The sequence below is a fragment of the Apteryx rowi genome, unplaced genomic scaffold (assembly GCF_003343035.1).
Source record: "Apteryx rowi isolate R43461 unplaced genomic scaffold, aptRow1 scaffold_54, whole genome shotgun sequence".
Lineage (NCBI taxonomy): Eukaryota > Metazoa > Chordata > Aves > Apterygiformes > Apterygidae > Apteryx > Apteryx rowi.
In genome coordinates, this window is record NW_020450805.1 from 455,721 (window position 1) to 482,332 (window position 26,612).

The window sequence follows — 26,612 nt, forward strand, 5'->3', positions numbered from 1 at the left end:
GAGATTATAGGAATCCCTGGAGCTTCTCAGAAGGAAACCATCCTGTTCTCAGCGCATAGCTCGAAGGCTGCAGTTTCAGTGCATGTGCATGTCAGAATTGAGCCCAGACTTCGGCCCAGTGAGGCGGATGACTTGGAGCTGCTGTGAACAAGCTCATGTGGGGTGTCTGCTGGGATACCTGTTACCAGCACCACTGCCTGCCTTTCTTCAGAGCCCTCCTCCCTTTCTGGGGCTGCTGAGGACCACGGCTATGAAATCCTCCCCTTCCAGTGGCAGCTGATCTTTCACTCCATAGGTATCCACAAAGGGATCTGAGAGTATGGTGGAAAAGGGGTTTGAAACATACTGGACCCCAGAAGAGGCATCCATCATGATGTGGAATTTGACTGGAAACTTCCTCTTGGATGAAACATCAGCACCTTTCCCTCTGTGCAGGCTAGCTCTGCTCTTACTCTTACAATCATTTCTGAAGTTATGAATATTTCTGAGTTTTTCCCACTCCTGTAATTTTATATGATTGGGGCTTTTTTGGTGGCAAGTCTTTGACCCTTGTTTCTATGAGCATGCAGTTTGTCTGTATCTGAGAGAGCAGCCTCTGGGCTTGTTTACAGGAGCAAGTAACAAATCAGATAAAGTCTGTGTGACTGGTCAAAAGAGAATAAATCTCTTTAAGAGCATAAATCAGTCTCCTGGTGCTTGTCCTTGTAGAGCTTAAGGGTAGTGTGACAACCAAAGAGGGCAGAGATCAAGGGCTGGAGCAGCTAAACTGTGTTGGAAGGAGTTTATAATCTTTTGGCAATTAATTAGCGATAGTGGGACMCAATCTGCAAACACATTCAAAAACCACCATTCCTTACACTTTTGCCCAAACTGCAAAAAATACCAAATTACCTCAGTTCTGTGAAGATAGGCAGGGATCTTGAAATGCCACAATATATCAGCTGGAATATTTCAGATGAAAGTTTGGACATAGAGAGAATTTTAGGAGTGGGGAGCAGAGGATGGGAAACTTGGAGCTTTTTTGCTTCGGTTTTATTTGTGTTTGTTTGTTTGTGTTTAACTATTCTTATATAAAATTTCTTTTTCTTATATAAAATATTACCTACCCCTCCATGAAGGTCCCTTTTTGGCATAGTAATTTGCAAGAGGAAAGTAAATATCACTGGATAAGAAAACACTTTTTATGCACTCAAGCAGGGCAGGTTATCAAGGCATCTCCCAGCTGGGTATGAAACATTGATCTTGAACCTGGCCAACTGCACAGTCACATTAAACTGCTCCATCAAACCAAAGCAGACTTAAAACTTGATTGATCCAGCCTYGAAGAAGCACTGCAGGCATTGCAATGTTCCCATTTAAAGCTTCCTCGTTGCAATTCCCCAGCTAACGGCAGCGTGTAGGAACATGGCAGGAGATGCCTGGAGCCAGCAATTTCTCACTTTCCAGCATCTACCAGCTGCTTTTGGCACAAGCTGTGCCAGTTTTCCTCAGCCTAGCCCAGAGCAGACTCACAATCAGAAGAGCACTAAATATGTCCTTTTCGGTCTCTGCTGAGGATCTGGCCCAGTACTTCTCGTGCAGAGAGAGTTACAGGCCAGAAGGGACTGCTCTGCTCAGAGCTGTTTCTGAAGCCATAGGCAGTCCTGCATGTCCAGCATGCAAGAGCCATCACCGTGTAAATTTTAATATACTTGCTCCTTTGTGGCAGTCAAATCATCAAACACACCCATCCTTTAATTTATTTAATTTAAGTTAGCATTTGTCTGCTAACACAATGCACTTGTTATATTAAATGTACTCCAAGTTCCTGCCAAAAAGAGTTAAAACCTATTCTTTTATCCTTCAGTTGTTCATTAACCCTTCTCTTTGTCTGCTACTTTTTCTTAATTATTTTCCTTACTGAATGCCTTAAGTCATAGGATGTTGCATTTGCCCACTGACAGCCTAAGTTCATCTCCCAGGATGCCATTTCTATGTAAACAGTAGTTTATTCTAACATTCTTCGACCATTCAGGATTTTCAAACACAACCATTGCTAAAGCACAGCAAAGCCACCACTCCTTCATGAAACATTGGAGTCTTTTGTTCAGCTAAGCTCAGCAGCTCTCCCCTTTGGGAAGTGCTGCAGGGAGCAAAGGTTGCTACCACGAGGAAGTGATGGGGCTGCAGGGAGAGGGACTGCAGAGAGGAGGTTTGGACTTCCTTTGCAGGCACAAGATTATAGTCTGGACTTTTCCTGGCAGTCTCGTGGGGTAGTCTAAACTGTAGGGCTCTGCCAGCCATAATCACCTTCATCTTTTGCACTTGGGTACTCAGCTTAGCTGGTCACCTCAGAAGGGATTTGATTCTCATTCAGAACATACTAACCCATTTTTTTAAGGTCAGATGATACCTGGTACCTTCTTTATCTTAACAGCTTTGATTCTGTACTATAACACACAGAATGTACTTTGCTAAATGCAGATATATGAGCCCTGGTTTTCCATATGCTGTTTTTCCTATGTGTACTAAAATCCAGTGGTTCCCTGGCCTACTGTCGCAGTGTGCTTAATATAACACGCATCCAAACATGTTACATTCTCAAAAAAGAGAAAAAAGGGAGGTATTCTTTCCAAGCAGGAAGATTATGCTATTACAGAACCTGGTGGGAAGGTTTCATGTCAGTTAAGGACAGCCTGTTGCTTAATGGACAAAATAGGGGCTGTTGATAGTCCATTAAATATAGTTAAAGGGTGAGTTTGTGGTAAGCCGATTAATGATGGACATYAATTCCATCTAATTAATTACCAAGGAAGAGTTATGGCTGGGGAACTCTGGGAGCCTTTGAGTTTCTCAGCTTGCAGCTAAGTATTGGTTTAAAAAAGTAATAAGCTGAGAATGACCAAGAAGCATACTAGCTGAAATCAAAGTCATGGGTTTAAAAAACAGCCAATCAGAAGAAGACAGATTTGACACCATGGAGACAAATTATCTACTAAACAAAATTAGGTTGAAATATTATGACCAAGAAAGCAAATCCAGCCTTGCAGGCAGCAAACTATCTGCTTTAGAAAGAAGGGAGATTGTTCTCAAAACCCAAGTTAAACGAAGGCATTATCTAAAATAAGATGAGGAAAGAAATCTCAAAATGTGACTGACAAATCTGGACAATTTCGTAACTAAGGGAGAAGTTTTGGAGTTTCATTTGGAGATGAACTACAAAAGAGGGAAAATGTGAATCTGTGCTGCTTTATGCCCAATGAAAGAAAGCATTAACCTTTAATGGAAGCAAAAAAGGTTTTTCATTTGTTCATTCTCTTAGAAATTCATTCCCAGACTACCCTGAAAGTCTTAGTTTCTACTTGAAAACCAGTAGTGACCGTGATATGACAGAAGAATTGTAGAAGAGAAATTTGACTGAGACAGGAAATGCAGATTTCAGAATGCTTTGGGTTTTGTTAATGCTCTTTTAACATAAACAACTTAGAAAGGCTGGAGGGGAACTATATAAGGTTCGACATAGGCTGCTCTTCCAAGTACAGTTTTGAAAAGAAACTTCAGTGCTGGACTYGTCATTACAAAGTTCCCCTGCAAATAAGGAAAATCAGGCTTACCACTGCTGACATTTCTGAAGTAAAAAGTAAAACATAAATATATCATAAATAAATGCTTTTTTCAACCATCACAAATTAGTGAAAAGGGCACAACCACCTTTTCCTCAAAGATTATATGTAAAACCTAATAAAATGAGGTCATATCATATTGGTCTGCTCAGAGTTTCAGGGAGATGAAATCCACCACTGAAGCTCAAAACACCTACACCAGGGGTGCTAGCCAGTGCCAACACCAAATGCCTCTGAGACGTGGGATCTCAGACATCCCACCAATGTTTCAAATCTCAGAGGTCCCCTGAACAGGACCCTGCTCTTTCTAGTACCCATGGCAAGCTAGAGAGGGACCTACTTTCTAAAATCTCACTGAAATTCTGTTCATCTCCCTGGTCATTTATGGTGCTCACTGGCATGATCTCTGAGCCCTCAGTCATTTACTTTTCCCTGAGCCTCTAAGTAATCTAGCACCTACTTTGAGCCTTTGAGTAATTAAGTCACACTTTTATTTCCTTTCTGGTTCCCCTGTATGTCTTCAAACTGCAGTGCATCTTCTGTAACATACTCAGATAGAAAACTACAGCTTCATCTACTCTCTGTGTCACATAGAAACAGACACAATCTCTAGAAAAAAACACTGATAGGCATTGCACTGCCTGCCCTCTGCCCCCACACTCCCTCTGCCTCCTTCTGCTATGCTACTGAGGTCCCCGAGGGATTTACTCTGATCATTTCCAACCACTGTGAGAAATATCTTCACATTTATGATATTCTGCTTCTGTCTAAAAGACACAGAGTTCCCCCTGGGTATTCTGAATATTAACTGGAGCCCCACTAACCCCTGTTTTTGTGCTGCAGATAAATTTTTCTTAGAGGCCTATCTAGTTAACACCTCATCTAGCAACCAGGCACTCCTCTTTTGATATATTGTTAAATTTGCTGTTTGCTTTCTTGTCACTTGTGAAACTGGTCTTTTTTTTCCCCGATATCCTGAATGCCTGCAACTTTGAAAGTAGCTGAATGCAGACAGTGGTCTACCTTGGATTTTCAAATTTTATCTCCATCCTTTCTCCAGGTTCAAGTATTAGCATTTAAGCAGTGACTGGATAGACATCCAAATGACTTCTGCTATTTTTTTTTCTTTTTCCACTAGCAATCTATCTGTGAATAGATAAAATAAAGTGAATCTTATTTTCCCAAAAAACATAATGAGGGTGGAAACAGTAAGTTGAAGAAAATGAAAAGCAAAGGATACAACCTTCAATAAAAGGGCTTTTCTTTGCAAAACATGGAGGAAAAATAGTCATGTGCAGCAGGAATCTGAGCAAACAGATTATAAAATATGATTTTTATAACCCACAAATATGAAAATCAACAGCATTTTCCAATTCAAAAGAGACAGTAGAATCACATTAAAAAATAACCAAAGGACTCATTACTGTTGACTCTTTAGTTTTTAAAAGAGCAATTTGAAAGGTGTAGGTGAATGTGACCTGATGGAGATTTTCTTCTTTCTCTCTCATGCAGTGGTCTGCACAACAATGTGAGATAGCTTTGAAAACTCATCATCACAGGCAAAGTTTTTAAAATCTCTGAGGACTCAGAAATATCAGAAGTTGGTAGGACCCATATTGCTTGGGATAAAACATTAACATTCTGCCAGACACTGCATTATATACTCTTCATATTCCTTTCCATAAACCAAGGAGTGCTAAAGTTTGGTTCAGGGAGGGCGATTTAATGGCTGAGCCATAATATTAGTAGCTGCATGACAAAAACCACTGCACCAGTTTACACAATAAAGAACAGTTTGGAAAACTCGGTTCAAAAATGCTTTCTCTTGCTATCTTCATAACTTCATACATGATATGGCCAAATGCATTCAATGACTTCAGTGCTGCTAAATTGCCAGAAGAAAATTATGTCAGAGAATAAAAGTGAGAGGGTAAAATCTTGTTCAGCTACTTGTGATTTTTGCACCCCAAAAAAGAAATGGCACAGACAATGAAGATCCATGCCAGTGCACCCAGAAGAGCTGCAAAAAGGCCCTTTCTCACCCAAGTGGGTGATGCTTAAGCACTACTTTGCCATTACATTAGTGCATTCCTTAAAAATGCAGCTGAGCCTTGGATGAGTAGAAACCCCACAGAGAAAAATACTATGCAATCACCACATTAACAGCCACTGTGTAGCGCGCATGCATGAGGAARCCAAAGGAGCACGTCTGGGTCGCTGATCCTGGAACCCTTCCTCGCAACACACATTTTCACAAACCATTTTCCACTTGCAGATACATGTTACCTGACAAATTACATTTACCTTCCCTGGCATAGATGTATGCAGAGGCTGTCAAATAGTCTGCATCAAATGAGTATACAGAATAAGAAGTTCCAGCGTCCCTAATAGAAAAAGGAGACTTTTCTGAAATACACTTGTGGGGAAAAAAAACTCCTTTTAAATTTTTTCCCATTGAGAAATTGTAGCTTTCCTACAGAAAACACAAAAATGTGGTGAGAGCATGTCTTTCTCCACATCATTTTCCCAGTCTTTCTTCTTTCTTCTTTTTTTTTTTTTTGTTTTTTTTGCTATAACAATGTGTTTGTAGCACCAGGGTTAATATAATGGCTCAGTTTAATGAACTTTCCCCAACAGTAATCTCATACACAGTGCCAAAATATTTTCTAATCCTTACCATTGAGTGCATATCAATATTTCCTTCTGTTATACATGCTAAAAATATGACTTTCTGGTGAATCTGAACACATATGTAACTGTGGTGTTAGATATATTCAAATGTGTTATCTGGACACGCCACAGCTGATCACATTATTTGATAACGTTGTATTAATTCATCAGACAATTCGATTCTAATTATTGAACCACGGCTTAGAAAAATAAAAATACCTTGTATGGGGATATATTCAGATATTATTCTTTTCTTGTCATTCCACATATCCAGTGGAAGAAAAAATAATGACCATTAATATGGACATGTACTGGCATTCTTGGGAAACTATGTTATGTCAACTGAAATAAAGAAAAAAGAAAAACCCGAGGCTATACTTTGACATTGAAAATCCTCTGGCAGTCAGGCATCTAAAATTAGATAAAATTTCATCACTGGTTCATCAGCTCTGTAGTTTCAGCTGTTGAGTCCTAAAACCCTATCTCTGAAAATATTGCCTTGGACAGTGATATGGGAAAGCTGATATTTCACACAACAGAGGCTAGGTTTGCCTGAGTTCATTTCAAAACAAGCAGTTTAGTGACATCATCTCTAAAACACAGAATACACTAAGAGTTTAATGTGGCACTCACAAATTATTTTTACTTTATATGTAGCCCCTTTAATATCAAGAACTTTTAAGTAATCTTTAGAAGGAGGGTATGGGACCGGGGTAGCAAACAAAGAAAAAAAGGCTAGTGTTGTGATCCAGTCCAAAATTACAAAAAAAAAAAAAAAAAAAAAAAAAAAAAAAAAAAAAAAAAAGGTTGGTTTTGAAACCAACCCAAAATAAAAAAAAAAAAAAAAAAAAAAAAAAAAAGCATAGCAGAATTTGGAGCCTGGTCCAGCCTCAGCTTGATTCTAGTTTTAAATCCAGTGGGGATCTTTGCACTGACTTTAATGCTTGTTGCAGTAGCATTTAATACTCTGATCCAACTCCATTTAAATATATATATATATATATGTTTACACATATATAAGCTGTAGAACTACTAAGAACCATAAAGAAAAAGGATAGATATATAAATGCACTTTACAGAATGAAAACACGTTATAATCTAGAGAAAGATAATAAGCCTGCCTTTTCCCTACCTGAACTCTATCAGAAAAGCAATCTATTTGCACTTCTTTTTTTTTTTTTTTTTCAGTGCTTACAGTATACTGTTCTCATTATAGATTGGCAGCGTGCTGGGAATTAAACCTGTGTTACACACAGACAGATGTTATTTTATAGAGTGTCATTCAATGTAATGGTACTGGATTTTAGCTTTTATCCTGCATCCCAATTACCCATTAGCAGTTTGTGTAGTTGGAGAACAGGAAAATATCTACTCTACATTGTAGCAATTATTTCAGGATATCTGCTTCCCAAACTTCATGCGATAGGAGGCTTTTCCACAAGCAGTAACAGCTATTTTAAACAAAAGTTTTTGACCAAGCAAAGAATAAATGGAAAATGGAAAAGCATTTAAGTCTTTCAGCTAGGCAAAGCTCCCTTTCTTACCCCTTTTTTCGTCTGTTATTAAGCAGAAGTCTTGCATAAAATCCCCTGTAAATATACCTGATATAAAGAGACAACTGAGGACAAGTTTGCAAAATACTCCGATGGCACTGTTCATTGGCTGTTTGCATTCTTGTCATTTTTTTTTTAAGCAGACGCTGTGTTGCCAATTGCCATCATTGTATCATAACATCACCACACATTTGGAAAGCCTTTGCATTCAGAAAATCTTGTACCAATGATGTAAAACCAAGTATTAGCTATGTGCCTTTTCTATAGCATGCAAAAGGTTATGAAGTATCAGAATGAAATGCAATTATTGTTCTCTTGATATATTTTTAGCCTGTTTTGTGATGCTACATAAGAATATGGACAGTTGTTTTTGAGGTATTTTAATAGAGCTCTAAGCAAGTTTAAATGAGAAATCTGGAAGTGCCAGTCTGTAATGGCTTGTCCAATACGATGGAGGAAGATCTAATGACTGCTAAGCTCAAGGGACCAAATTCTGCGGCAGAAAAGGCCAGACTCCCCAAGCAATTCTTCAACAACAGCTCGATATTTTAGGACCATATTCAGAGTATTAAAATATGAAAGAAGTATTAAAATAGTGAAGAACAACTAGAGGAGTTTTTTTCTAGTGGGCCTGAACTTGGATCCTCTCTGCCCAGTTCTGCCCACTTGTCGCAGTGCCCACAGATACATGGGCAGGACACATCCAGGGACATGCCCTGGTACAACCTAGTGCTCCAGGGTCAGCTTCACTCTGGCAGCAATTAGCAAAGAAGCTCTTTGTCGGTCTCAGCAAACAGCACTGGCTTTTTGACTCTTACTGATGACTTTTGAGCATAACTTCATTGGAAACTGGCTCCTTCCGCAGGTGAAATACTTGTGTGTGTGCATGTGTGTGTGTGTGTGCATGTGTGTGTGTGTGTGTGTGTGCGTGTGCGCACATGCACATGCATGTGCTTGTACTCAAATTTGCATCTCTTCTGAAGTAATGCACTTGCAGGGGAAGACGTTTGTTTTCCCCGTGTAGGATGTCGTACAGTTTCTTAATTCTGGAAAGCAGTCAAAAACCAGTGCACAAGGGGCTCATCTTTCTACACGAGACTTTTTTCCCCAACTTGATTATGTTTTTCCCTTTTTGGAGCATTCTTTGGCACTGAGAAAACAGAATTATTCAAGTATTTGCACAAGTACAGCCTCTCAAGGTTTGTGCTCACTACCTATTAGTAGTATATAACAAAAGTGTGTGAAGTGTATAAGCAATGTTAAAGACTCACTCTAAGTATCTACCTACACTCAACTCTATTTGTCATGTACAAGAACTTCCTCTGGGGAATTAAGCCCCCAGAAGAAAAGGTTGGAAAGCCTAGAGGAAGGACTGCATCACCTGAATGAATAACTTGAGCTATACCATAATGGAAAACATGAGGAATGGACACAATGGTCAGTGCAGTCTCTATCATGGACAGGGGCCAATACTGGATATAGAATCATTATGGAACCATTATGGAATGATCTGCGTTAAGGGAAAATTACTTTTTACATTTTCTTCATCTGATTGGCTTCAGTTAATGAAACCCAAACATTTCTAAGCCTCCAGGAGCCTGACAATGACTGACCATTGTTCCCACCTCCGGCTCACACACACACACACAGACTTTCCAGCTTCAAAGCCCTTTTCAGGCAACAGAATACCACACTTCTGATCTCAAAACAGTGCCATGGTCCTTCATGATGCACCTCTTGATAACTGTATTCCTCCACACTCCTGGCTATGCAGCTATGGCTTCTTCTCCTTAGGACAAGACAGCAATAAAGTCACCAATTCAGGTTTCACAAAGGAGCTTCATACTCGCATTTCTCCTCTAAAGAAGCACTGAAGATACAAAAAAATGTTCATTGCGTCTGTAAGCACTGGTTCAGTTCACATTTGGGAGCCAAGAAACTCTTCCAGCATCCTTGGCCTGGGTGGAAATCACATGGGAGCTCCCTACCCACGAGGAAAGAATTCTTTTTGAAATCAATCTTTGTTACTTCTCTTGCGCAGATAGTGAAACTTGCCAACAAGTTTCCCACCTTCCCCATCATCTTCTGAGGAAAAAATTCAGTGATGGAAGAAGTGGCTCCCACTGAATGCAGCTGCCATGGGCAGAGAGCATTTTCCTGCTCTGCTCCCACCCAAAACATAGCCACTACTACAGAGCAGGTGCCCACTGATCCACAAACGGTTACAACACAAACAGCATTCACAGACCCCATGAATTTGAATTACTGCATCCTCAAACAGTTTAACACCCAAAAGACAGAGCATCGCTAGATCTTTAAACTTGGGAAGTCTGCACCTTTCTTCTGAAATGTTTATTCTTTTAACATTGACATGTCCCCACTGACATAGGAAGGCAGCATTCTGCGCTGTCCCCTCCATCAGACCTTATGCCATTTGCACTGCTTGACTACTCTTTCTGGGTTTGACTGAACTGGACAATTAAATAGAAGAACCAAATGTACATCTCCTGATGTCCCCTGCCTTGGACACAAGAGAACCCCTATTGATGGGGGATCCTTTAGAAACAAAAGTACGGAATAAAATATGCAGAGGTGATTCAACCAGACAAGGAACACAGTTTATTTAACCAACCAGACAATGTATGCTACAGATTCACTTATCTCAGCTGTTTTTTGAGGTAATATTCAGAGAAAATTGTTTTGCTGCAATGATGTGCAGATCCATGATGTAAAGCATCAAATTTCAATATTCTCAAATAATAAATCTTTAATCTTTACCACTCAGTTGTGGTCAAAAAACTCTTGAGTAAACCTGTGAGACATGTTGACATTTCTAGTGGTAACCTGACACCAGAATATTGAGTACTTGATACTGTGATAAACATCATAATGGATTTTTAAAAAAATTTTCCTGCACTTCAGTCCACTGCCAGTCTAACACCTTTGGTAATAATTTTTGTCTATTTTATGTCTCAGTGGACAGTTTGTGGATAAATGTACCAAATAATTTAACTTTGCAAGAATATGCTGCAATTTTGCTCATAGGACTGGACATTTTTTAACACAATGACTTTTTCCAGCCTCTGATTTAGCTCCATCAAATATCATTTCTCTCAGGTATAACAATCCTTGTTTTTGGAAAAGACATTCTTCTTGTTTACTGCAAGCCCTTTTGAACAACAGCTCCTAAATCACAACTCTCTGCAGTCAATCCCCAAATCAATGCAGCATGTGAGATTCTGGTCCCAAGTACCCTGGTGCTAATTTGGGTACTAGATGTGATGGAGCTGCTCCTGATTTGCACCTGTGAAAGGCAGAGCAGTCTCTGTACTACTCTGAACACGAACAACAGAAAAATACTGCTGTACCAATGGGGAAAAAACTGTTTTCCTTTGAAAGAAAGGCTGTTTTTTTGCCCTATCAAAAGCTTTGTGTGCAGAACTTATCAGAGAAAATGAAAAATAAAAGCATTCTAAAACAGTAAAAGTAGCAAGCAGAAAGATAAGGCCGATATTAGTTTAGCCTGTAGTTCAGCCTGTTTAGCTGAGAAGAGAAGAGAAGACTTAGGGGGGAACTTATCAATGCATATAAATATCTGAAGGGAGGGTGCAGAGAGGATGGGACCAGACTCTTCTCAGTGGTGCCCAGTGACAGGACGAGAGGCAACAGGCACAAACTGAAACACAGGAAATCCCAGCTGAACACAAGAAAAGTCTTCTTTACTGTGAGGGTGACTGAGCACTAGAACAGGTTGCCCGGAGAGGTTTTGGCATCTCCATCCTTGGAGACATTCAAAAACCATCTGCACATGGTCCTGGGCAGCCTGCTCTAGGTGACCCTGCTTTAGCAGGCAGTTTGACCTAGATGATCTCTAAAGGTCCCTTCCAACCTCAACCATTCTGTAATTCTGTATTACTCTCCTTTTGCCTTACACTCAAAGTCCTGATTAATCCCATTCATTTCTGTCTCTGATTTTTGCCACCAGCAACGAGTTCAGAATACAGCATGCACTAACTGGCATGCCCTCCTGCTATACTATTCCTAAGCACTGGTGCAGCAGTAGTTCCCAAAAGGACACGTGAAATGTGCACATCTTCGTATTCACTGTGTCCAGCTGACATTGCCAAAATGCAGCAGACCATCCAATTTGCTAAAATCCTGTGTACTTCTGCCATATCTCATGTCTTGAAGGTAAATGATAATGTTCCCTAGCAAATCTGTTCACTCCATTCTTTGGGATTCCAGCCAGGGCAAACTAACCATCTTTTCCTTCTTTCCCTTCCTCTCTTAGAGTTTCAAAAAACTGATTCCCACATTAGGCTCATCCATTTTCTGGATCATTTCTATTTTCACCAGCCTATTTCCACTAACTTTTCTGGCAATGGGCACTGCTGGTTGTCAGTTATGATCTGCCTAATATTGTCAATCAAACATTGCAGTTCCTTAAAGGATGTATCAAATTATGGCACTCAAAACTTCCTTTTCCATCTTTTTGGGGTAGTACGAGTTGATAGGCATCAGCAGTCAACATTCATCAAGCTGAGATACTGGTTAGTGACCGTTTGTCAACACTGTGCTGAGTACCTCGTTCACTTTTCTACTTTTGTATTTGTACAAAGTACACATTCCTTCAATCATTCTTCAGTTTATCTATTGTAAAAGCCCTCTATTGGCACTAGAATCCCATCTTCCCTGGAAAATGGCAGATGGGATTTAATAATTAAGGTTATTATGACAATTAGGCAATTCCCTGAGGCCACATACTCCAGAGAGCTCAGCCTCATGTAAGCAACAGCYTATTGAGTACTCTGTGGATTGACCCCCACAGTAAGACTCATATCGCACCTTTAATTCCAGCTCCAGTCTGTCTGAGGACTCAGTTTCAGTTTATGTTTATATTCTGGTCTGTGAAGCAATGTGGCCAGGGAAGAGACACATATCTTGTTCAGCTGTTCTAGCTATGGAGGAAGAGCACGTCAAGAGCCAGGCAGAACAGGCAGCAGCTGAGAGCAGTCTACATTAGCCATGGTTAGAATAGCCTGCATTGCTTAATTGATGTCCTGACATACAAAATGTGGAAGTTAATTAAGATAGAGGTATTTTCATTAAAGGGATTTTTTTCCCCAGATCTTGTGCACTAATATCATGAGCACATAACAGTTAGCAGTCCCAACTGTTTATGGGTTTTAAAAGCATTAGCTGAAACACCAGTTTCTCCTAGGGGAATAACACAGAGTATAAAGTATAACTTACATGAAAAAGAGTATGACATGACAGGTCAGGACCTTGTGGTGGAGTTCTGTATAACTTAACAGAAAGGTGATTTTTTTCAGTTCTGCTGAAGCTGTCTTTCAAATCAGGAGTGCTGAATAAAACACAGAGCTATCTACATTTGCTAGGGTGGGGAAGTTAATCATCCTGTAGAATTCCATACAGGAGGTATAATTGTTCAATTTATTCTGATGATTCAAATAACCTGCAGAGAAGCTATAATTTTAGAAGTGATTTAATAGGTGATTATGATGGGAAAAGTATTAACAAAGGAAAAATTAAGAGAAAATATCAGGAAAAAACTTCCAGATGGTGAGATGTATTAGTCTCTGGAATAGCTTCCCAAGGGAGGAGGTGGAAGTTGCATTGTCCGGGACATTTAAAAATAGACTCCACAAAATATAAGCAAAAGTACAATAGGCAATGATCTTGCAATGACAGTCTGAACTACCATTTTTAGTCTTTTCCTTCTCTAACATTTATTCTTATTTACAGTTTAGAGTATATCATTTTCATCACCTTGTTTAGGGTCCGTCCTGTCCCTATATACTCAAGCAGCTGAAAAGTTCAAATATGGTGGCCTGGCTTCATCATCAGATTAAGCACTTCTAATATTAAATCCACATTTGGCAACAGCTTCGGTGGCAAAATCCTATAGCTGGAATGAAACATTTGTACCTGCTACACTTGAGCAGAGACAGGATCAAGAATATTCGCTCCCCATTAGCTTAGACAAGTCATATAGAAAAAACACAAGAGCCTTTACAACACTAATGTTTCAAACTTTTTTAGACRAGTGAATTAGCATTTGAAACAAAGAAGATAACAGCTAATGAGGGAGAGGTAAGGAAGTAATGGGTAGCAAAAACACAGATGTAGCGCAGGTTCTATAATGAATAAGGTGGAGCAAAAAATAAGGAACAGTATGTTTGCTTGTTTGTTTTCCATGAGTACAAAAACATCTCATTTCTCATCTACTGAAAAATTTACAAGGAATTTCCTTATCAGCAAAAGAGAATGAATCAGATTCATTATTAATTATTAAGGTGATCCTGGAAAACAGAACAAAACTGGGGGGCTGGGGGGCCTAGCTGTTTGACTTACACCTGACCTAAAACTTGATGCCTTAGACAATGATTTATGATATTTATTTGTTCAATTCTTTAAAGCATAAAGATGATATGAAAATTAACCTCACTTTTTAAATTTATAACATAGTGTAAGGAAGCAGTAAGATCATAGACTAATGGACCATTTCCCGTTCAGAGTGTTACACCGTTTTGCTGTTGTAGGACCTGTGAATGAATACAGTTTCAAGATATTTTAACATTACCTAAGTTAATCTTCAAAAAGAATACAGAAATTTAATAGTCTGGTTTTCAAATTCTCTGGTAACTAATCCAAACAAAGAGCTTGTGGTGATACAGATGCTTTCATACACAGATGCCACCATTTGGATCCTTTGAATGGATTTTGCTGTCAGCGTGAACAAAATTATGGAATAACTACTTTGGAATGAGCTGGCTATTCATCCATTTAGAGAACTGTAATTCTTCCTGTATGAATTGGCAATGGAGAATTGAGCTAGATATTCACCCTACTAAAATGGGAGAAAAATTGGCCATCTCACAAACTGCTTGGCTTTCAAACTAGACTGCCTAAGCAGTCCCAGAGCACCTACGGAGTGTGCCTGAATAAAATGAGGCTGTTGCTAAACATACAGTGTTTAAAAAATCAAAACAGAAATATTTCTCTATGAATTATTTAAAATTTAAAAATGCAAAACAGACATATGCTCACTGCTTTTTAATGCCAATTTCCAGAATTCTTATATCCACATGACATCAGCTGAGGTAATTGAGCTCGATTCTCTCCTGCACCTGAGAGAGGGAAGAAGTGCTGGGTAATTTGTTCTTGTTCTCCGAATTTTGGAGTCAGTCATACCCCCAGACAGTGACTGAACCACTTCCAAGCAGTTGCAACTTGTCCTGGCGGTTTGCAGCCTTTAATGGACTTTGCACCAATCCAGCATGGCTTGGATGTCTCTTTGCAAGAGGATCATTGGGCCCAGGACTTGGAACCAGTGAGCTTGCCCCTGTGCAGAAATCTTTCTCTAAAGGAGATCTTTCTTCTGGCCATCTGCACCCTCTCTGTACCCTGCAAGTAGATATTTCAGCCTGTTCTGTTTTAAGTGCTGTACATGTGAGGCCGTATTTGAGCATGGCTGAAAAACTCCGCTTGGTTCTGCYAGTAACTGCACTCCCAGCAGATACCTCCTAGGGAGGATGCATTCATAGCAACACACGTTGGTTACCAGGTCAAATGTACTGCATTTAAAATACAGAATTATTTATTGGACAATCTGTGAGTACCTCAAAGACTTCCTCCTTTCTTGTGTACTTCAGCAGCAAATGGGATTGGTTGCCACATTAGAGGGAGCAGTGCCACAGTTAAGACACTGGGCGACTGGGTGAAAGTATGTTCTAGTTGAAAAGCCATTCATCGAAGGAAACCAGTCTGTTCCTTGCTCCAGCAGAGACTGACTATGCTGGCCTACCAAGGCATGCAATAAAGCTCATCACCCAGCTCAGGTCATTCCCATAGGATTGCTTGAATGGGATTAGGGACAGAGGAGAGAATTTCTCATTCTAGAGCAAAAGTATGGCCTGTGTATGGCAATCAGTCTGGAAGAATTGAAATGTGTTTTGGTTTTTTTTTTCCCCAAACTGCCTGTGCTTGGACAATTCTGAGTAAAACAGACTGTTGTTTAGAACTGCGAAGATGCTACAAAGAGAGCCTATTTTGCAAAGCCACATTCTGTTTCAACCCAACATAGGAATGAGCAGCTAAAACTGAACATTAAATGTCATAACCTCCATGGAAACCTCAATGAAGTAAAAAATTAATATGCCTCAGTTCTCACCAGAAAAAAATTATCATGCAAAGGGGGCACCCAGAGAGTTTGCTTGAGTGACTTTGAACACATACAAAATGCTGCTTGAGTGAGAAAGGGTGGCCTATCAGAAATCTCTGTCCACAGGAGAGACTGAATTATACCACATTTCCTAGTCTTCTGACCCCTCTTCATTGTTTTATGTTGCAAAGAAGAAATTGCCATTCCTGTGATTTGTATGTGAATTTACAGGCTCACGTTCCACCAGCTGGCAGACAGAGCACACAGTTTCACAGGGGTTCGAGCTGTTAACGGCTAAAATTCTGGCAAGCATTAATGCTGCTTTAGGGCTAAGCCTTGTTCTTGCTGGTTAGMACAGTCAGTTCTCACCCTTACTGCCAGGGCCTGCAGAAAAGGCAGCTGGGATAAGTATCATAGGAAAGTCTGGCTTTGAGCCGGGACACCTGTCGAGCCTGTTTGGCCCCTGTTCCTGGGTGTGTAAGCAAAGGCCAACCAGGGATGTGGTTTGTTATATGGATCCTCCCATTCATTTTTGTCACAATCATGAGGTGAGCAGTGTTTTTAGACCTCGTGGCAGTAGAAGTGAACCTCTTTCAAGGTCCTCTCCCAGAACAAATGCTATAGCTCACCTGTTCCTAAATAGTCTGAGTCTTCGGCTCTTCGGTTTTCCACTCACAATTAAACATGGTTATACCTGTCACTTTCAATATTCTTCCATTTGGGAGACTAGTTTTGATTGAAGTGACCTCCAAAAGAAACTTCTTCAGTAAGTGCAGTATTTATTAACCCAATACAGCAGTTAGAACGATATTTAGAAGAAACAATTTTTGTACACATTGCCTTCCCTATATTTAACCTCTCCCTTCCAGTTTAAACTGGTTCACTTTATCCATCCCCTGACAAGTGCCTGACTAGGTAAGGTTTATTTCATTCCTACAAATAATGTCTCCCCAAATGGCATCTCTTTACTTTTCCCTTTAAATCCCATGTTGCCTTTTTCACTATGCCTAGGCTTTGTTTCTTTTACATTCCTTCTCAGACGTTCCTGGAGGCTGAGCCTCCACACAAACCTCACCAGACTGGTTTATACTTTTCTCTGGAGGGAGAGACTGTGTTCAAACAAGGTTTCTAGGATTTACCTCTGAGCTAATTTCTGCTCTGGAAAGCAATAATCACAAGCTTACAGAGCTCTAGGTATAGTTAGATATGCAACAATTCATGGGAGCGTATGTGGACATAACTGGGCATAGGCAAGAGGAGTAGTTGCCTAAGGCAAACGATTGCCAAAGCCAGAGCAGCTGCTGCTGCTTGCAAGGGAGAAGCTGGGTGCTGGGGACAGCAACCTGTCCTTGGGAGGGGATGGCCCTCCAGGAGCAGCAGTGGCTGCCTTTTCCCTGCTCAYGCCTCAGGAGAGGGGGATCCTCCAGCTCCTTCCCCCATCCCAGAGCAGGAACAGTCCAGCTGTAGCCAGCCCCCATCTCCTGCTCCTTAGGGTAGGAAAACTCAATTCTGTCTGTCGAGCTAGGCTTGGATAATCGGCACATACTTCAATAGGAAGCACCAAAGGCTACCACTGGTCAGGGCTGCAGCAACAGAAAGTTTGTAAATAACTCCCCCATGCAAGCACGGAGGATTGCCAACACCCCAGCTTAATCCTTGAGATGTATCATTTACTTTCCAGGTACCTCAGGCTTGAACATCTAAATTATTTTCCTCTGAAAAGCACTTCGAATCAGAACATGCACTAATCTCCTAAAAGGAATCCTTAGCAAACAGAGCCACTTCCTTGTTTTGTTATGTTTTAAGTAATGAATGCACAATTCACTTTTGCCAGACCTTTAGCCAAATGCCTAGATAAGAGCACGCACTAAAAAAAAAATAACCACCAGCACAGAGAATCACTGCTTACATTTGCTTGAGTTTGCATACTTGAAGAGAATTTATAAACTCACATTACATACAAATTTTCAAGAGAAGCCTTGTCAAGGGCATGTGAAATAGAAACACTGATCTGCCAGTGCCCAAGAATGACTGGCATCAGGCCTAACTCATTATTTTATCAAGGATCTGGCAGTCAATCAATAGGAAATTATCTGTGCTGTATTGACATAAATTGCAATTGGTTTCCCTTGAATGCCATGCCAGATCCTTAACAGAATGAGTTACTGCACGCTCTAGGCCAATTTTCTTTCTTTATCAGTTCAGTTCAAATCCTTCTTTGAATCCAGTCAAACAGTAGTATCTGCAATGGAACAATCTCTTGGGAATGTAAGAATTGCCATACCTAGCCCAGCATCCTGCATCTAACAACCAATAATACCTGATGTCTCAGAAGTCAGGGAAGTGAGAAACAAAATGCATCTGTTCAGTCATGCACTGTGATTATAGGAAACAGGAATTTAAGAGATTTTTGTATTTCTTCTCTAAATAGGAAATCTGGCTGTATCTCTTTTCCCCTTTCTGCAGTTTGTATATAGCATCTGCATAAATGGGTTTATCAATACAGCATCACACTTACCTCCATAAAGTGCTGCCTACAAATGGATTTCTTACTGAATATGGCCTTTTCCTTAGAACCTGAAGAAACAGCACTGCAAAGCAGCTGTTGAGTTTTGATTTGTCCTCTCTCATCTTACAGTTTCTTCCACAGGCACAAGAGTTACTGAAGGTCATGGTATCAACCTGACCTTCCAATGCTGCTAGTCGCATGCTGTTCCGCTCAGCTGACCAAGCATCTAAAGAGCCCTAGCACAGCATTAAGCCAGCTTGCTGTGAAGACCTGCCACCATGCTTGCAGTCAGCTGAGAGATGACATTTTCTCAAAGCCCCACTAAGGCCAGTAATGCCAGCAGACTTTCTTTCAAGTCCTGCTGTTTGTGTGATGATCAGCACAGAATGGGGCTGACATCAACTTCTTTTTTTCCTGGAGCTTTGCTTTCTCCTGTTGAAATGACTGAAATAGCAGTGGTGAGGGCTACTCTTCTAAGTCCTGCTCAAGCCTTGCTCTGGGATGGAAAGAAGGGGAAAAGGACAGTAAAAGAAGAAAAAAGCCATAAGAAAGAAAGATAAAAAGATGGATATGGGAGGGTTTCAAATTTACAGCACCTCATGAGCAGGAAACATTTTTGTCATGTTACAGTCAATGACCCAAACTCAGTCACACAAACTGGCTTCTGCCCTTCTAAAGCAAGTCATAACATCTGGAGCAGACCTTGCCTTGCAGAGCTGTCTCTGAAAGGGTAAGCTAAGCTGCTGACAACAGATTAAAAGAAGAGTAGCTCCAATAAATTCACTGTAATTAAGAGCAAACAATAACTCTCCAGTAAATCTCTCCTCCTATTTTTCTTTTTCCTGGCTTTTCTTTTTGAATTTATTATATGTATTTTCTTATGATATTTTAAGTACTATTCTACTTTGAAATTCTTGGTGGATTAATAACTCCTAAACGAGACAAACTGACATTTAGAAACTTCTTTTTTTTCTTTTTTTCAACAAGCTGTTCTAAGTGGAATAACACATTCCAGGATGTACTTCCATCAGCCAAAATAAGCATACTTTGTATCTGTTCAGGCATGAGGCATACATCTTAGATGTGCTTGTATTAACACACTAACGAACCCAGACCCAGGACTTAAAATGTCCTGTAATTTCTTGGCACTTGAACAGCGTACTTACTGCAATATCATAGGCTGACAGCTTGTTGATTAAAAACACGCTAAGTAAAGCACATGCAGATGTCAGTTCTTGATTTAAATGATTATTCAGATAGTCTCCTAGGTTAGGTGAAAAAAATCCATTTCTTTCTGCAGAACAGCAATTCAGTACCTAGGCTGAGACAACAAGACACTTTTTTCCCTTTTATTAAAATTGCATTTACTATAGGCCTGTATTATGCACCTGCAGCAAACTGCTGAATAGTCCTCTATATATCTTTCCCAAATATTTGTATTGCCTAAAGTTGTTCTCAACTTTAGAAAAAGCTGCTTGATTTAAAAGAAAACAAAAAAATCATTTTAGACAAAAAATAAAACTCATTCTTTTTCCTTTGTAGACAGCACAAAAGAGTTAGGCAATACAAATGCATACTATTGTAATAATAAAAGACAGCAGTCTCAAAGAAGTTAGCAAGTGTTGTGATCCAATGGTACTTCATACAATACAACTAAAGGTTTGAGAATACATTTATCATGTCAAAGTATGATAAGAGTTACTTATGCTAGAATGAAAGAACAAGAACTTGAAAAAGAATAGAAAAAGGTAATGAAATACAGGAAAAATGGATGTCATACTACAAAATGCAGGACACCCTTCCCCATGACTCTACATGAACCCACATCCCARGAGAGAAAGCATTTAACTTTGTTAGGTTGGTATGAAATGATGTCAGCCCAGCAGATATCAAAGTTGTCATGAAAAAAAACTCTGAGAACAAGGTGGGAGTTTAAAGTGCTGTTAAGATAACAAAATGGAGAAAGAGAATAAAATCATTATATATTATAGTAAAATAAGCCTACGGAAAGCAGCTCTGTGGGCAGGTGAATGAGTGATCTGTTGTGATGATATATACTCGAAAGAACAGTTACTAGTAATTATCTCTCTCTTTACAGCAATGCAATCAGAATAGATCTTTATTCTAAGATACTAAAATATTCCCAGGAAGTATCTGAAATAATAACAATACAAGAGGAACTCTAAGCAGCAATGGGAAGTGATGCAATACCGAAACATACTTTCAGCATCAATGCCAAAATCTCCATTTTATACAGAAAGGCTAATATAATTTTCTTTCACGTTTAAGAGCTACATAGACCAACACATCTTCAGAATAATTTCATGCCCAGATGACATTATTAAGAGGATGTCAGGAGAATTACTGAGAAGAAAAGGGATCCATCTCACAGAAAGAAGAACAGCATTTTGGGATTTGTTGGATTGCTGGAACAAGTGAGAAAAGTAAGTATAAGCAATGCTGACTTGGATGAGGGACAAAGATAAGAGAACAGAGAACAGTATTGTAGGAAAAACAAAACGGGACAGAACAGATCACATTTCTGAACGTCTTAGTTGTCTGTGTACTAATGCAAAAAGCACAAGGAGTTATCTGGCAGAGCTGGAAGTCCTTAAACACGATCAAAATTATGAGTCAACTATAACAGAGACCTGGTGGGAATATTCACATGACTGGAATATTTAACAATTTATTCAGGCAGGGAAAAGGAGGGCAGAGCTGTTGCTGAGTGGCAGAATGTAAAAAGATATAGACCTGTATAACAGCATCTTGATAATAATGAGGAAAAAGAGCAAAGGTGTTATCCTGGCAAATGTCAACCATCAAAGGATCAAGTAGAAGACCTTTTTGTGAGAGATTAGCAGAAAGCCTCCAAGGTGCAAGGCTACACAGTAATAGGGAACTTGGATGCTCCAAGCATCCCTTGGGAAGGGAACAGAGCAGAGAAGGCTCTCCAGAAGCTTCCCAGGGAGAAAGTTTGACAATTCAGTGATGCAGAAAATGGTGAAAACAACCAGAAGAGAGGTATGTTTGAATTTAAGCCTAGCCTGTAGGGAAGTGCTATTTGAAAATGTCAGTGTGGAAGGTAAAAATAGGAGGGAGGTAAGGAAATGAGAGAGTTTAAGATTCTCCAGAAGAGAAAGTGGGAGAAAGCAAAGTAAAGACAACGGACTACAAAAAGGAACTCAAAGAATTGGTAAACAAGATCCCATGGGAAACAGAGAATAGGAGTTCAGAAGTGTTGACCCCGAAGAAAATAATAAGAGCAAACATGTAGAATATTCCAGTATGTAGGATGGTGTCAGGGCCCAACCTGCCAGGACTCCCCCCGGGTCTCCCCACCCTGCCCATGGCCCAGGACCCCAGGCAGGGTTGGCGGTGCCCCTGGGGCCATGGCAGGTGGGTAGGAAGTGTGCTAAGAAATGAACTGGGTAAATCATGAGGATGTTAAAGAGAGACAGGAGTTGAACCAGGAGTGGATACTCCACTCTTGCGTCCGGCTACCCAGGATGACTAATATCAGAAAGGTCATAGCATGAAATGAGATATGGCTAGAAACAAACACAAAGGAAAGCCAGAAAATTCCAAAATCCAAAAAAAGCCAAAAGCCAAAAAGTTCCAAAATCCATTAGCAGCGAAAAACAAACACAAAAATAAAACCACAGGAGGCAAAAAGGCTGAAGTGCTTAGCACCTTCCTTTGCTTCAGCCTTCAATGAAAAGCTGGATGGGATCAAGTGTTACCGGAGATAAGCGACAAGAATCTAGGTTATTTAAGAGAAAGACAAGCTAGAGAGCACTTCAGTTTTCTTCCAAATTGCTAGGCCTAGTGGAGATCACCCCTAGGGTGCTTAAATATGGTGAATCAGTGGCAGAATCATTAGTTATTACCATAAGAAAACTTTTATGAAGGGTGGGTCAGGAAGATTGAAAAAGTCAAACATATAGCCTATTTCAAAACAAGTGAAAAAAAGAGAGAGCGGGGAGTTAACTTCTGTTCCCAGAAAATACTGGAACAAAGATCAGACAAGCTATTTGTAAAAATCATGATTAGGAAGAAGCAACTAATGGGCAAGGTGGCTTTGTCAAGGACAAATCAAATCAAGTCTACATAACATCATGGACAGAAGAGGGATACAGGTCAAATGTCTTCACTTTTCTAAGGCTCTTGACACTATGTCACATGACATTATCACACATGAGCTACAGAAACTTGATCTAGCTGAGACTACTAAAATGTGGGAAAGAAAACTGGCTGGGATATGCAGAGAAAGGTTCATGGTCAAAATGGAAGGCAGCATCAAGCAGTGTTTCACCATAAACGTAACCTAAGTTCATACTACTCACTGTATTTATTAATGACCTGAATGACAGCACAGAGCATATGCTTGTTACATTTTCACATAGCACAGCGCATTAGAAAACTGGGATAGAATTCAAAAAGACCTTGACAGACTGAAGAAATGTTCTGTAGAAATACTCCTAACATTTTAAAACTTAGATAAGAATAATTTCATACCCAAATACAGGATGAAAAACTACTGGCTAGGTAGCAATCCCTATGGGAAAGGATCTCTGCATGTGATAGATAATCAAAAGCTGAACACCAGTCACCAATTTCATATTGTTGAAAAAAAAAGAAAACATCGTACTGGAATGTATAAACAGAAATATCATCCATGAGACACATGGAATATTTCTTCCACTTCCATTTTTGCTAAAATTCTTTGTCTTAAGATACTCTAAAAGCAATATTAACTCAGTGCAATAAAAACATATTCCAATTCCCTTTCAAAAGAATAATGAGGTATCAATTGAATTATTCCTATTTTGAATCCTAGTCTGAATTCTACATTGGCAAGAATATAGAGATGCTATCGAAAGTCAGTGACATGAATATAGTCTATCTATCTCTGTCATGCCCCGATTTGGCATTGGGAAGGAAATGCCATAGTCAGGTATCAATTTATAGCATGAAGAAGAGAGCAAGACTAAAATCAATTAACAGTAAAGCAAAAGCAAGCTGTCACTATCATCTCATATATTTCCTCTAATTTCCCTTTACAAAGGGGGTGCTTTTACAACAAATTTGTTGTAAGTTATACTGACATTTATAGTTGTATTTGATCATCTTACGCTGCCACATTTTACATCACAGCAGAACTAGATTTCTTGGCTTCCTTTCTTGAACATGAATGCAAGAAATATTTTGTGAAAGTGTAAAGAAAATTCCCTATCACTCTATTATTAACTGGAAGCCACCACTTTTTGGCTCCAGACAGCATGAGGTGACCTCCAGGTTACCCAATTGCTAAGCTGTAACAATGACAAATTAGTCACTCAGCTGCTTAGATATGGTTTTCCCAGAAATGTCAGAATCCGCTTTGTTGGGTTTCAAAAACAGAAACAAACCAAAAAAACCCACACATGGATGGATTTTCTGAATGCTTCATGCTTTCTATCAGCATAAGGGACCCTGTTCAAACTTCCAGCTCTGGCAGAAGCCTTCTGCCAGATCCATTCCTATCCAGCTGTACTGCGCTTATGTGCCATGGCTGTGGGGGAAAGTGTGATCTCACTGTGCGGGGAACACCAGGGGCTGTGGCAGGAGCAGGAGTCCTGAAGGATCCCCACAGGGCACCTTCTGTGCTTTAGACAGTTCAGTTCAGCAATATGCTTTAGATTTAGCTAATGCAGGGTGAAGGAGGAAGATAGCAGGATCACATTATTTTTTCTCCTCTCTCCTGGAGTTAAAACCATGGTGGAGCAACACTGAATCAATAAGTGCTTGCTTCAGTATAGAGCCGTCGCTAACCCACAGTATCAAAGGACAATGAAATGCTGTACTGCCATGGGCCTTGCGTGCTTTTCAGCCTTTTTGGAAGGGTGAGATTTAGGCCCTCATAATTTGTCATTAGTATGATCTTGAATGGTGTTAAAACACTGGGAACATATCAAAATGTTCCCAGGGTTTGAATGGGTCACAGGGTCACATTCCCTGTGACCCATTCAATTTCTAGCCCAGGTGGCCACAGAAGGATGATTGGAGCAACATTCTGGTTTGCTTACTCAGTGTCCGTACTGGCTATTTTTACATCAGTGGGGGCTCAGCTCCTCAATGCATAGGTTACTATAATGAGAAACAGTAAGACAGGTACTCATAAAGACATTTTCAGAGTTTTTTTAAAAGACAATGATCCCGAAAGAAGAGGGAGTGGAAGTCCCTTTGACACAGTAGCTATATTCAGACACTCCAAATTAAGCAAGATCACAGGGCTAAATAGCATGGATACTAGTTCCCCCTCACTAATCACATGCAGCTGGCATGGTAATGCTTTCCTATGGAACTGCATAACTCCCAATACCATATGCTGTGGCAATTCTGGTATACTCATAAGAACATAGGAATTACTACATAATCTCTAAATGCATTTGCTGATTTGTGTTAAATAAGTTGACCTGCAGTTCTGCATAAAATGCAGTAAGGAAAATGCTTTATTTTTAAAGTTACCCATTGCACATTATTATATACAATATAGAGTTCCTTAAAGTTTTTAAACATTTAGAGAAAAACACACTTTGGCAGGGAACGTGTTGTAAACAATGTCTACCCATACACTTAATGAATAATTCATAAGAAATACGTCATAGAAAAGTAATTTTAAAAGGCATTTTTTCAGCACCCAAATATTTGGATGCAAGTAATGAATTATTTCTTTGCAATACTTTAAATAAATGTGTGGATGACTGATGATTTGAAGTAAAATATTTGAAATCAGTTTCCTCAAATTCCTTTTTATGTTGAAATAAAGTATTTTCTGAAGTAGATTAATCCCCCTTGTAACCTCTGTATTTTTACTCACTAAAGTTTTTCTCATTTTTAATGTTGTTTGTATGCTCAATCAAACCTCCGTTTTGTCATCTATTGTGTGACAGATGGAAGCTTTCCTTTTCACTCAACACTGCAAAGAAGTGAAGACCAGTATGGGAGTTTCGGCAATTAGAATAAAACAGATTATATCCTAGACATCTCACAAACTGAAGCAGGCTTTTATCCAAACTGCCTTTGCTTATCTAGATCTACCAAACAAAATTTGTAAGGTTAGATACATTGAATGAAATTGGAATGGTTTCTACTTCTTCCTACTTCCTTTTCTACTTTTTCAGCTCCTCTCTGTTTTTCTGGTATTGGCTCTTTTTGTACTGCTATGCCATATCACACCTGAAAAAGGTCTAAGGACACTGTAATATCATATATTGAATCACATCTTTATCAGGGTTTATAGATTAGACCTGTACAGGATGAAGGAGGTGCAGATTTTAGTGACAATCACTGATTTATGTGACTTTGGGCAAATCTTTTGACAAAACTGTTTCCTCCTATGACAAAAAAAATATGAAGTTACCTACTTCAAAAAAAAAAAATAGGGGGATTCATTATTATTATTGAAAAGTGCCACGGAAATGATGAGACAAACAAACAAACATAAATCTAATGTGTCTTTAAAATCAATTAATTTTATTAGGGGCTACAGATTTCACTGCATACTAATCTTAATGACAGCCCTATGGTTGTTCTGTATCATTAGTCTGTATGAGTGCTCTAAGCATGCTCTTATGTGCTTCAGCACATTTAGATATCTTTTTAAGCTTAATCTTCTAACTTGAATGTTCTGACTTTGATAAAGCTTAGATTTGTGATAATGTCAGGATAACTTTTACTTTTTAAATTACTGCTACATTCTTAGCACCAAATCCAGTTTAATGGATATTTTTATTTTTATCATATAAGCACCACATTGTGTGTTARAAGCTTCAAATGCAGATCAGTCACAGTGCCTTCCTTGGAAATTTTGCATGTAGTCACTGTAGAGTTCAAGGAGGGAAAGTCATGGGTTAAGACTTACCACTAAAGTAATGCAGTAACTCAGCAAAATTTAGCTGGCTATTTATATAGAGGAAGTACCATAGCTGTTAATTATTTCTAAGGGATTTGGTTGATAGGAGAGGGGTATCTTGGATGACCGGCTCATGATGGACATACAGACAGCTGAAAGCAAAGAGGCAGTTGTTGGAAAAGTAACAGAGAAAGAA